The 12,500-nt window shown below is 60.9% G+C and overlaps 2 non-coding genes and 1 pseudogene across 2 annotated transcripts in view; all 3 read right to left on the bottom strand.

Moving 5' to 3' along the window:
• The window catches only part of LOC145273134 (large subunit ribosomal RNA), a 5,721-nt gene extending 2,028 nt beyond the window's left edge, over positions 1 to 3,693 (bottom strand). Inside the window, exon 1 of the ribosomal RNA XR_013866166.1 lies at positions 1 to 3,693. This exon is cut by the window's left edge and continues 2,028 nt beyond it. This is a non-coding gene — a ribosomal RNA (large subunit ribosomal RNA).
• A 595-nt stretch (positions 3,694 to 4,288) lies between these two features.
• On the bottom strand, positions 4,289 to 4,446 carry LOC145273297 (5.8S ribosomal RNA). The gene has a single exon (XR_013866294.1). It is a non-coding gene; the product is annotated as a 5.8S ribosomal RNA (ribosomal RNA).
• A 395-nt stretch (positions 4,447 to 4,841) lies between these two features.
• On the bottom strand, positions 4,842 to 7,213 carry LOC145273397 (small subunit ribosomal RNA; annotated as a pseudogene).
• Positions 7,214 to 12,500: the final 5,287 nt, after the last annotated feature.

The following is a 12,500-nucleotide window of genomic DNA, read 5'->3' as shown; positions in this document are numbered from 1 at the left end:
AAAGCGACGACGACACGTCCGCAAGGCAGCCTCACCCCTTTTCGAGGAGGACGGAGACGTTGCGACGAACGGATTGGAGCCGCCCGCCGCCACCCCGACCCCGGAGCGAAGCACCCCGCAGAAAAGCCGCTTGAACCGCCGCCGCCAGAAAGACGACCCGCCGACGGTCCCCCGCCGTTTTTGGTCGACGCCACACTCCTGCCGCCCGACGGCGGACTCCCACCCGTATCGCTCTCCGACCCGCAACACACGCTCGCTTGACCGCGACCGCTCGACCGGAACACGCCGCCGCACAACGGACCGCCGCGGCCCCTATGCCTTCGCCGCAAAGCGCGAACGGAGCGAACGCTACAGCCCCGTACCGGTTCCTCGCTTCGCGCGGGCACGGCCCGACCGACCCGGTCCTCGGAGCCAATCCTTCTTCCGAAGGTACGGATCCATTTTGCCGACTTCCCTTACCTACATTGATGCCATCGACGAGAGGCTGTACACCTTGGAGACCTGCTGCGGATGGTGGGTACGGACCGACTCGAGAGCTGCGAAAACCGGACCCGGATTTTCCAGGGCCGCCGAAAGCGCACCGGACGCCGCCCGAGCCGCGGCGCTCTACAGGTACCTTTTCCGTATCTCCGGACGAGCCGATTCCACGGACATGGTCCTTTACGAAGAAGAGAGAACTCTTCCCGGGGCTCCCGGCGACGTCTCCGGGCTCGCTTGCGTCACCGCGGTTTCGCCCGGGAAGCGACGGGCGCCGCCGACATCGCTGCCGACAGCGTCGCCACCCCCGGGCCCTCTCCGAGTCCGGGTTCGGGAATATTAACCCGATTCCCTTTCGACGGGAGGCCGGCCGCTTTTTTTTTGTTTGGGCTTTTGATTCGATTCGATTCGATTCGCTTTCCTTTCACTTTCATAACGGATCCGGCGCCTTTCGGGAAGACTTTCGCCCGCGTCTTAGGACCGACTGACCCGTGCTCGACCGCCGTTGGCACGGAACCCTTCTCCACTTCGGTCTTCGAAGGTCTCGTTCGAATATTTGCTACTACCACCGAGATCTGCACCCGCGGTCGGCTCCACCCGGGCTCGCGCCCTAGGCTTCCGTGCTCGCCGCGGCGCCCTCCTACTCGTCGCGGCATCGTTTCGGCGCGAAAGTTCATCGCTCCTCGCCGCGACGGTCCGGCATCGGTCCGTCGCTCCAGCGCCATCCATTTTCGGGGCCGGTCGATTCGGCAGGTGAGTTGTTACACACTCCTTAGCGGATTCCGACTTCCGTGGCCACCGTCCTGCTGTCTATATCGACCGACACCCTTTCGGGGATCTCATGGGCGTCGCGTTAGGCACCTTAGCCGGACGTTTGGTTCATCCCACAGCGCCAGTTCTGCTTACCAAAAGTGGCCCACTTGGCACTCGCATTCGAGGTGACCAACCGCCCAGCGAAGCGTGCTGGCGGCGGCGGCCGGATGGGTCGGCTCCGTCGTTCGGGAGAGTCGGCCCGTTCCACCCGTTCCGAGTTCGAGAGTAGGTCGAGGCCGTGAACGGCCCCGGGGCCTCCAATCGTTCGCTTTACCGGATGGAATTGCGACGATCGAGCGCCAGCTATCCTGAGGGAAACTTCGGAGGGAACCAGCTACTAGACGGCTCGATTGGTCTTTCGCCCCTACACCCGGTTCCGACGATCGATTTGCACGTCAGAGGCGCTTCGGACTTCCACCAGAGTTTCCTCTGGCTTCATCCCGACCGGGCGTGGATCGCCATCTTTCGGGTCCCTGGTCGCTCGCTACGCCAGAGTCGGCCGAGTCGTACTCGGAAAAAGGGGAAACCGACCCGGGGGTGATGCGCCCGCGCGCAGCGCCTAAACTCGACGACAAAATAGGACTAGTTCAAGCCGCGGGATCTCACCGATGGGCGGAAGGAGGATATGGAAGCTGGCGCCCGGCAATTCCCCTTTTTGGAAGATGCGCCGGTCCCCTCTCGGGGAGGAGGGAAAAACAACCGCACGTCAGCCACGAGCCTTCCCTCTCCTATCTCTCTCGGGAAGAGAGAAAAAAGGAAAAGTTGCGGGCACCGCAGCAGCGACGGCGGAAGGCCGAAAACGCCGCGCCGGCGGGATCGGGCACGGCTCGGAGGCGGGTGAGGCGAGGAGAAGACGACGGCACGAGACCGACGACACCCCCCGACGACCCCCGGACGACTTTGCCACGACACCTCTCCCGATCGACGCCCTCCTACACGCTCTCTCGCTTTCGCTTCGCCTTCGGGGTTAGTCAGAGGTGGCCCCTACGACTCGCGAACGGCCAGGACTCCTCGGTCCGTGTTTCAAGACGGGTCGGGTGGGTTGCCGATGCACGTCGCTGACCCGGGGTGGCGGGCGGCTCGAGTAAAAAAGCGTCGCCGAGCGACCTCTCCGGAAACGGAAACGGGCGCGGGCGGGGTTGCCCCCGACAAGAACCCGAAACGTCGGCGAGGTGCGTGACGGCGAGGCCGCGCCAGTCCTATCCCGCCTCTCATCGCGCACGCGCCCGAGACGGTGGGGCGCCTAAGGAGCGACACACAGAGTGCGTCGCCCGCACGCGACTTCCGGCGGGATCAAAACGGACCGGCTCGCCACGTGTAACGGATCGTGTCAGATTTCCTCCGTTCCCGGCAGAAAGGGGCAGTTACGTTCGCGGGCCCGACGGCCGGTGGCCCCCGACTTCACAAGGTGGGAAGACGGGGGTTTTCAGGGTGATGAAACGCCTGCCGCCTACGGAAAAAAACCCGCGTGTTCGACCTGCACGCCGGGAACGGGTCGCGACGACGGACCGGAGGGGAAGTGCGTCCGGTGCCGGCCGCGCGGAGGTCGCGCCGAAGCGCCCGCGCCATGATTACGCCGAGCGATGAGAAGGGGACGGGTGCAGCGGAGTCGCGCGCGGAGGGAGCAGGAGGAAAGAAGAAGCGGCGGCGACGGATGCGGCGGGTTAGGGCCCGGCGGCAGCAGCGATCGAGAGGACGAGTCCCCTCCGTCGCAGCCAACCGACGCAGCCACCTACCGACGCCGCGGTCGTCACCACGTTTCCCTTCCCGCTATCCACGCGGCCCGTCTCCTTCGTCGGCGACGCGGGCACAAAAGCTGGCCCGCGGAGAACGAGTTCCCCGCGGACACGACGAACGACGACCTGTGCCGCGACGGCCTCTCTTTCAAGAACACACATCGAGTTTGGGCTCGAGCCTAGGCAGCACCGGACTGAGTCCCCCCGCGATCGCGGTGAGCGGTCCCACCCGTTTACCCCTGGGCGGTTTCACGTTCTCTTGAACTCTCTCTCCAAAGTTCTTTTCAACTTTCCCTCACGGTACTTGTCGACTATCGGACTCGTCCCGGTATTTAGCCTTGGATGGAGCTTACCACCCGATTTGGGCTGCGTTCCCAAGCAACCCGACTCTCGGATCGAAGGCCGTCGCTCGCCGTCCGCACCGAATGGGCCTGGCACCCGCCGCGGGCGGCCCCGATCGAGGGAACTCCGAACTATGCGAGACGAAAACGAACGGCTGCCTTCGACCCATGCGCCACACGTCCCGAAGCCTTTAACTTGCGACGGGATTCGGCGTTGGGCTTCTCCCGGTTCACTCGCCGTTACTAAGGGAATCCCGGTTGGTTTCTTTTCCTCCGCTTAGCGATATGCTTAAGTTCAGCGGGTCGTCTCGTCCGAGCCGAGGGCGGCGGTTTTTAGTAGAGTGTGGTGTTTGGAGGAGAGGAATCTCGATCGGTACCCTCCGTGTGACGACGGCTGGCCGATATAGCGCCCGTCCGACCGAAAATGAAGAAGCCAACAATTAAAAAAAAAGCGTGGGTCCTCCCCATCCGACGTTGCCTACGACGCGGCCACCTTTTTACGGTGCGACGGCCGTGCTCGTCGCGCTGCTCGAGGCGTCGCTGAGAGACACCTTCATGAGGCAGAGAGCGAGACGAGCAGGCGGCGCTTACGTCGGCAGTCGGTTAGGTCGGTGCTTTTTTTTTTGTTTTGTTCTCCCTTCGGCTGCTTTCGGACAGACTCCTCCTGCTCCTCCTCCACAGTGTTTCTTCACGCGGTCGAAAAGGGAAAAGACTCCGCGGTCTGCCAGCGGGAGACGAAGGAGGAGGCCGGAGAGGGTTTTAAAAAAAAAAAAGACATTGAAAGGAGTCAATTCTTTTTTTATTTTTCTTCCCCCTCGTCACTCGCTCCTGCGACGTCCCGGTTACCACCGTGCCGAGGACCGGGCGGGCACGGGGACGGCAAGATGTCGTTTCGTTAACGGAGAAAGACATGTAACGTTCCGCCTCTCGACCGGACGTGGCCCCGAGACAAGGGATCTCGGGGCCGCAATGTGCGTTCGAGGTGTCGATGTTCACTGAGTCCTGCAATTCGCATCAGTTCTCGCGGCTGGCCGCGCTCTTCATCGACGGACGAGCCGAGTGATCCCCCGTCCAGGGTTCAGCACTTGGGTTTTTTATATTAGTTTTTGTTTATATAGATTTAGTAGTGTGCGAGGAGGTCTGTGCGAGGAGGCGTGACGGCATTGCAATGTCGCGAGTAGTTTGTTTTTAGCTAGCGGCGGTGGCACAGCGGCTGCAAAAAAAACAAAAAACGATAAAGCGGCGACAAGGCAAAGAAGAAGCGGCCATCACTTGCGGTGGGCGAAAAAACAAACAGGTGGTAAGACGCGGAAGCAAGCAAGAAGAGCTGGGGCTTTAAAAACCTCCGCGTCACCACAAATCTATCTCTCGCTCCGCCTTTTATAGGTTTGTTTGCGCGCATTCGAGGCGTTGACGCCGACAGACAGAGGAGGTAGGCCGGAAAACAACAAACCAGTCTCGAACGGGAAAACGGTAATGATCCTTCCGCAGGTTCACCTACGGAAACCTTGTTACGACTTTTACTTCCTCTAAACGATCGGGTTCGGTCGTCTTCTCCAGGCATCGAACGCCGAGGCGTAGATGCACGAGTGTCGTGACGGACACGTCGCGCACTGCCCGGCGGCGTCGTCGGCCAGATCCGAGGACCTCACCGGACCGTTCGATCGGTAGTAGCGACGGGCGGTGTGTACAAAGGGCAGGGACGTGATCGACGCGGGCTGTTGACCCGCGCCTACCGGGAATTCCTCGTTCACGGGGTTGGTTACAGGCCCCGATCCCTATCACGGGAGGTGGTTCAGAGGTTTCCCAACCCTCTCGGGCCGGGGCGAAGTCCCCGCTGATACCTCCAGTGTAGCGCGCGTGCGGCCCCGGACATCTAAGGGCATCACAGACCTGTTATCGCTCCGCCTCGTGTGGCTTTCTGCCACCCGTCCCTCTAAGAAGTGCGTGAGAAAACCGACCCGGACCCGAGCGCCACGGAGGACGCCGAGCCCGCCGTAAAAATCACTGACATCGGCGCACTAGTTAGCAGGCCGGAGTCTCGTTCGTTATCGGAATCAACCAGACGGATCGCTCCACCAACTAAGAACGGCCATGCACCACCACCCACCGAATCGAGAAAGAGCTATCGATCTGTCAATCCTACCGGTGTCCGGACCGGGTGAGTTTTCCCGTGTTGAGTCAAATTAAGCCGCAGGCTCCACTCCTGGTGGTGCCCTTCCGTCAATTCCTTTAAGTTTCAGCTTTGCAACCATACTCCCCCCGGAACCGAACTCTGGTTTCCCGCAGGCTACCCGCCGGGTCATGGAAGCGAACGCCGGCGGATCGCCGGTCGGCATCGTTTACGGTCGGAACTACGACGGTATCTGATCGTCTTCGAACCTCCGACTTTCGCTCTTGATCGAGGAAAACGTGCTTGCCACACGCCATCGCTGCAGTTCGTCTTGCGACGATCCAAGAATTTCACCTCTAACGTCGCAATACGAGTGGCCCCGACCGCTCCCTTCGATCATTGCCTCGCCGTAGACGGAGACCGACAGACGTAGACGAGGCCCTCTTCCATCATTCCATGCTTATCGTATGCAAGCTTGAACAGCCCGCTCTGAGCACTCTAATTTTTTCAAAGTGAACGTACCGGCCGCCGCGGACACTCGGTTAAGAGCACCCTTGGAGGAGAAACCGCCGACCGCAACACGCGCGCAGACAAGACACGAAGCAGGGACTCGGAGCGGACCGGGGGGTTCAAAAAAAAAGAGGAACGCGCGGAAAGGGAGAGGGAGAGAAGCGCGGGGGTCAGAGTGCGGGGATGCGAATGAACACACCCAAACACACACACGTAGCACCCCCCCGTTAGACTACTCCCGGAACCGAACCGACGACCACTTGTTTTTTTTTTTCCCGGATCCCGATCACGACCTCCTCGTCCACCTCGCCGGCAGGACCGCGTGGCGGGTATGCTAGCGGTTGACACCGGCGGAAAGGGCCGGGAATGCGAACGGACGACCAAAGTCAACGACGGACGATGGCGCCGCCGCCCCGGGGCCGCTTGCGCGACCACGAACCCGAGTTCGGACTACGAGCTTTTTAACCGCAACAACTTTAATATACGCTACCGGAGCTGGAATTACCGCGGCTGCTGGCACCAGACTTGCCCTCCGGTTGGTCCTCGTTAACGGATTTGAAGTGTACTCATTCCGATCGCGGGGCCTCGACAGAGTCCCGCGTCGTTATTTTTCGTCACTACCTCCCCGTGCCGGGAGTGGGTAATTTGCGCGCCTGCTGCCTTCCTTGGATGTGGTAGCCGTTTCGCATGCTCCCTCTCCGGAATCGAACCCCGATTCCCCGTTACCCGTAGTAACCACGGTAGGCACTTAACCGACCGTCGACAGTTGATAGGGCGGACCCTCGAGAGACCCGTCGCCGGGCGTGAAAGCTCGTGCGATCGACCAGTGAGTTATCCAGAGTCACCAAAGCGGAGCGCGCCGCCCTATGAGCCCCGCCACCGAACGGACCCGCGAGCGGGAACGCCGACGACGGGAGGACGGAATGACGCGCATCGGTCTCAGTCTAATATGTAGCGCCGCGACCCGGAACGGCCGACGCGGGTGCCAGCGCGCGAGGCGTGGCGACGACGGCGCGCCGACCGATCGCGGCCTGTGTCACATGTATTAGCTCTAGAATTGCCACAGTTATCCATCGCCTCCGAGGAGGAATACGGTCCCGAGGATTAGGTCCGGTTCCTGAGCCATTCGCGGTTTCGCCCGTTCTAATGCGTGGCGTGAACTTACACTTGCATGGCTTAAGCTTTGAGACAAGCATATGACTACTGGCAGGATCAACCAGGTATCGTTGGAATTTGGGACTTTGTTTCGACAGAACGACAGACCGACCGACCGACCGACCGACATAAGACAGACAACTACAACGACGGGCACGTGTTTATTTGTTTTTCGAGGAGGTTCGCCGTCAGTAGAAGCGCGCTGCCCGCGCTGATGGCCTCTTTTTTGTTTCTCCCCTGACTTGGACCGAGACCGAGACTCAAAGAACGAAAGCGACCAACGTCGACAACAACAACGACAACGGCACCCTTGACAGCGATACATACGACAAACGACAAGCAGCACGACGGCAGTGCACACGGACATCGAGGGTCAAGGTGCAGACTGAACTCGCCGAGGTCGTCGTCATCGTGGTCGCCATCGATTCCGTCTCGTCGTCGTCGTCGTCAACGTCCACGTCACAGCCGGCCGAGAAGAGAGAACAGACGACAGCGTCGACAACAACAACATCGACAACGGCACCCTTGACAGCGATACATACGACAAACGACAAACAGCACGACGGCAGTGCACACGGACATCGGAGGTCAAGGTGCAGACTGGAATCGTCGAGGTCGTCGTCATCGTGGTCGCCATCGATGCCGTCTCGTCGTCGTCGTCGTCGTCTTCGTCGTCGTCGTCGTCATCAACGTACCAACCGACCGAGACGAGAGAGCAAGCAACAACGTCGACAACAACAACGACAACGGCACCCTTGACAGCGATACATACGACAAACGACAAACAGCACGACGGCAGTGCACACGGACATCGGAGGTCAAGGTGCAGACTGAACTCGTCGAGGTCGTCGTCATCGTGGTCGCCATCGATGCCGTCTCGTCGTCGTCGTCGTCTCCGTCGTCGTCGTCGTCGTCGCCAACGTCAACGTCAACATCACAGCCGTCATCGGGGAGGAGCTGGACCAGGGCAGCGGCGGCGTAAATTTTCCCGTCACCTTCGTCGTCGCCTTCGTCGACCGACCGACCGACCGGCGTCGTGTTCGTGCTCGGAAAACCGAGGAGAGACAACGTGCACATGGCGCGTTCTCGCAAGCGGCTCCTCGGTCCGATTTTTTTGGGCGGCTTTTTCGAGCTTTTTTTTTTTCTCACCCTTTCGTCCGTGCGACGGCGAACGTTAGGGGAAAAAAAAAAAAAAAAAAAACGACAACAACGCGGCGGACCGGGCGAACAACATCGTCGACACACACGACATTGACGACCGGTCCCCCTTTTCACAATCGCATCGAGATAAAAACGAACGAGTCCGATTCGAGCACCGAGTCGCGAGCGGGAGGACTGTCGGTGCAAGTATCGATCACTGACGTGAGCGCTTCGCCGGACAGAGGATGGCTCATCCGGCAGCCGTGCAAATCGACGGTATGGGAAGAACGAACAAGAAGAGCAACGACTTGATCGGCGGCTTGGGAACTGCGGACGGTGAAAACGGGTTAATCGACTGCGACCACGACTGCTCGATCGATCTTCTTTGGCGCTAACAAAGGTGGAGGTGGCGCAAGAAGGGACTAGCGCTATCACCGTCCACGTATCAGAAGATGCGGCGGCAGACGTCGACGCTTATGCGTTGTCGGACGAGAAGTCGCTGCAGCACGTGTACCGCGAGCGGGACGTCCAAGGTTTTGCCAGACGGAAAGAAATCGGGTGTCAGCGAACGTTCACACGGCTGTGAGATCGGACGCTGACAGGAGTAGGAGGCGGCAGGCAGGCGGCGGTTACGGCGGCGGCGCCTGCTGCTGCTCATCCTCCTGTTTGCTGCGGCGACTTCCAGGACGGGAGAGCATCGAACAACGTACGTATGGTTACAAGGGGATCAGGATCTACATAGTGCATCCCCCGCGGCTATTTTTGTTTGTTTGTTCGCTCGTTCGTTAATTCGTTCGTTCGTTCGTTCGTTCGTTACAATGTACGTTTTTCCGTTCGACGGCGGCAGAGAGCGGCGGCGTTTCTCCCTAATCCGGAGGATTTATCGGTCGCACAGCGATGGGTCGTTCGGCCGATCATCGAAAGATTCGCAGGTAGTGGTTGAATGGCAGAACGGCAGCAACAACAGCGGCGGCTGAGAGCGGCGAACGCTGAGGCGGAAGCAGAAGCTGCAGCAAACGTATCGGCTAAACATGGTGGACATAGATATGGCTGACGACGCGGGTACCACGACGACTATGGAACCAGGAAAAGGAGCCGTTAGTTGTTCCAACATATCGTTCGACACGTCGAGCAGCCCTAGGTCCACGGAGAAGCACACACACGTACCACGTATTATAACCTAACGACGATGAGCGGGCGCACGGTTGGCAGGAACGAAGGCGGCGGATCAAAACAAGTTGGAGCGCGGGGCGACAGCGATAACGGTGACAGCCCTAGGCGGCGGAGATGCCACTTTCTGACGCCTTTGCGACAAGCCCGTAGAGACGTTCCGGACCACCACGAGGCAAAGAGTCGCTGCTCCGACGAACCGACACACCAAAGTGTGCTTCCTACCGAACATGTTTTATAAAACTTTCAAACTGGAAAACCCCAGAAATGGTGTTGGTATTTGTCCAGACCCACCTCCGACACCTGAAAATGGTGGTCAAAAAAAACGTCGATTATACGAAGCGACATTTCTGGTCGGCGATTTTCCAGTTTTACGCCTACTGCCACATGGGGATGTCGGTAGGCGTCGCAAAGTGCCTTCTCGTAGGCTAGGCACACCAGGACTTTGTCATTTTTTTCCCCCTCGACATTCCTGGTCCGGTCTATTCCGATTTTACACCTACCGCCATGTGGGGGTGGCAGTAGGCGTCGAAAAGTGCCTTCTCGACCGCTAGCGACACCACTACTTTATCGAGCTCTGGAGGCCCGCACACCGACCCGGGGGCCGCGGAGTCGACCCCGGGGGCCTCCGCCTCTCGCCGCCGCTCACTTGGACGCCTTCCGCAACCTGTGGTCCCGCTCGGGGCCGCCGGGAGCCTCGCCGACCTGACCGGTGTCGGTAGGCGTCTGGAAGCGCCCGGCCGACCTGGACGAGGTCCCCCTGGCCCCCGGGGGACACCCCTTAGTTGGATGGGGGTGCTGTCCCGGGCACACATGCAACCCGCGGCCGCCTACCGACAGCCCCCGTCGCTCGATCGCTACTCCTTTCCAACATATGTCGGAGAAGCCGGGCGGTTGTGAAACCCCAGAAATGGTGTTGGTATTCGTCCAGACCCACCTCCGACACCTGAAAATGGTGGTCAAAAAAAACGTCGATTATACGAAGCGACATTTCTGGTCGGCGATTTTCCAGTTTTGCGCCTACCGCCATGTGGGGGTGGCAGTAGGCGTCGAAAAGTGCCTTCTCGACCGCTAGCGACACCACTACTTTATCGAGCTCTGGAGGCCCGCACACCGACCCGGGGGCCGCGGAGTCGACCCCGGGGGCCTCCGCCTCTCGCCGCCGCTCACTTGGACGCCTTCCGCAACCTGTGGTCCCGCTCGGGGCCGCCGGGAGCCTCGCCGACCTGACCGGTGTCGGTAGGCGTCTGGAAGCGCCCGGCCGACCTGGACGAGGTCCCCCTGGCCCCCGGGGGACACCCCTTAGTTGGATGGGGGTGCTGTCCCGGGCACACATGCAACCCGCGGCCGCCTACCGACAGCCCCCGTCGCTCGATCGCTACTCCTTTCCAACATATGTCGGAGAAGCCGGGCGGTTGTGAAACCCCAGAAATGGTGTTGGTATTCGTCCAGACCCACCTCCGACACCTGAAAATGGTGGTCAAAAAAAACGTCGATTATACGAAGCGACATTTCTGGTCGGCGATTTTCCAGTTTTGCGCCTACCGCCATGTGGGGGTGGCAGTAGGCGTCGAAAAGTGCCTTCTCGACCGCTAGCGACACCACTACTTTATCGAGCTCTGGAGGCCCGCACACCGACCCGGGGGCCGCGGAGTCGACCCCGGGGGCCTCCGCCTCTCGCCGCCGCTCACTTGGACGCCTTCCGCAACCTGTGGTCCCGCTCGGGGCCGCCGGGAGCCTCGCCGACCTGACCGGTGTCGGTAGGCGTCTGGAAGCGCCCGGCCGACCTGGACGAGGTCCCCCTGGCCCCCGGGGGACACCCCTTAGTTGGATGGGGGTGCTGTCCCGGGCACACATGCAACCCGCGGCCGCCTACCGACAGCCCCCGTCGCTCGATCGCTACTCCTTTCCAACATATGTCGGAGAAGCCGGGCGGTTGTGAAACCCCAGAAATGGTGTTGGTATTCGTCCAGACCCACCTCCGACACCTGAAAATGGTGGTCAAAAAAAACGTCGATTATACGAAGCGACATTTCTGGTCGGCGATTTTCCAGTTTTGCGCCTACCGCCATGTGGGGGTGGCAGTAGGCGTCGAAAAGTGCCTTCTCGACCGCTAGCGACACCACTACTTTATCGAGCTCTGGAGGCCCGCACACCGACCCGGGGGCCGCGGAGTCGACCCCGGGGGCCTCCGCCTCTCGCCGCCGCTCACTTGGACGCCTTCCGCAACCTGTGGTCCCGCTCGGGGCCGCCGGGAGCCTCGCCGACCTGACCGGTGTCGGTAGGCGTCTGGAAGCGCCCGGCCGACCTGGACGAGGTCCCCCTGGCCCCCGGGGGACACCCCTTAGTTGGATGGGGGTGCTGTCCCGGGCACACATGCAACCCGCGGCCGCCTACCGACAGCCCCCGTCGCTCGATCGCTACTCCTTTCCAACATATGTCGGAGAAGCCGGGCGGTTGTGAAACCCCAGAAATGGTGTTGGTATTCGTCCAGACCCACCTCCGACACCTGAAAATGGTGGTCAAAAAAAACGTCGATTATACGAAGCGACATTTCTGGTCGGCGATTTTCCAGTTTTGCGCCTACCGCCATGTGGGGGTGGCAGTAGGCGTCGGAAAAGTGCCTTCTCGACCGCTAGCGACACCACTACTTTATCGAGCTCTGAGGCCCGCACACCGACCCGGGGGCCGCGGAGTCGACCCCGGGGGCCTCCGCCTCTCGCCGCCGCTCACTTGGACGCCTTCCGCAACCTGTGGTCCCGCTCGGGGCCGCCGGGAGCCTCGCCGACCTGACCGGTGTCGGTAGGCGTCTGGAAGCGCCCGGCCGGACCTGGACGAGGTCCCCCTGGCCCCCGGGGGACACCCCTTAGTTGGATGGGGGTGCTGTCCCGGGCACACATGCAACCCGCGGCCGCCTACCGACAGCCCCCGTCGCTCGATCGCTACTCCTTTCCAACATATGTCGGAGAAGCCGGGCGGTTGTGAAACCCCAGAAATGGTGTTGGTATTCGTCCAGACCCACCTCCGACACCTGAAAATGGTGGT

Source organism: Euprymna scolopes, unplaced genomic scaffold, assembly GCF_053919585.1.
Source record: "Euprymna scolopes isolate OS-2025 unplaced genomic scaffold, ASM5391958v1 sca1, whole genome shotgun sequence".
Classification (NCBI taxonomy): Eukaryota; Metazoa; Mollusca; class Cephalopoda; order Sepiida; family Sepiolidae; genus Euprymna; species Euprymna scolopes.
Note: the sequence above shows the minus strand (reverse complement) of the source record. Positions and strands in the feature narration are given on the sequence as shown.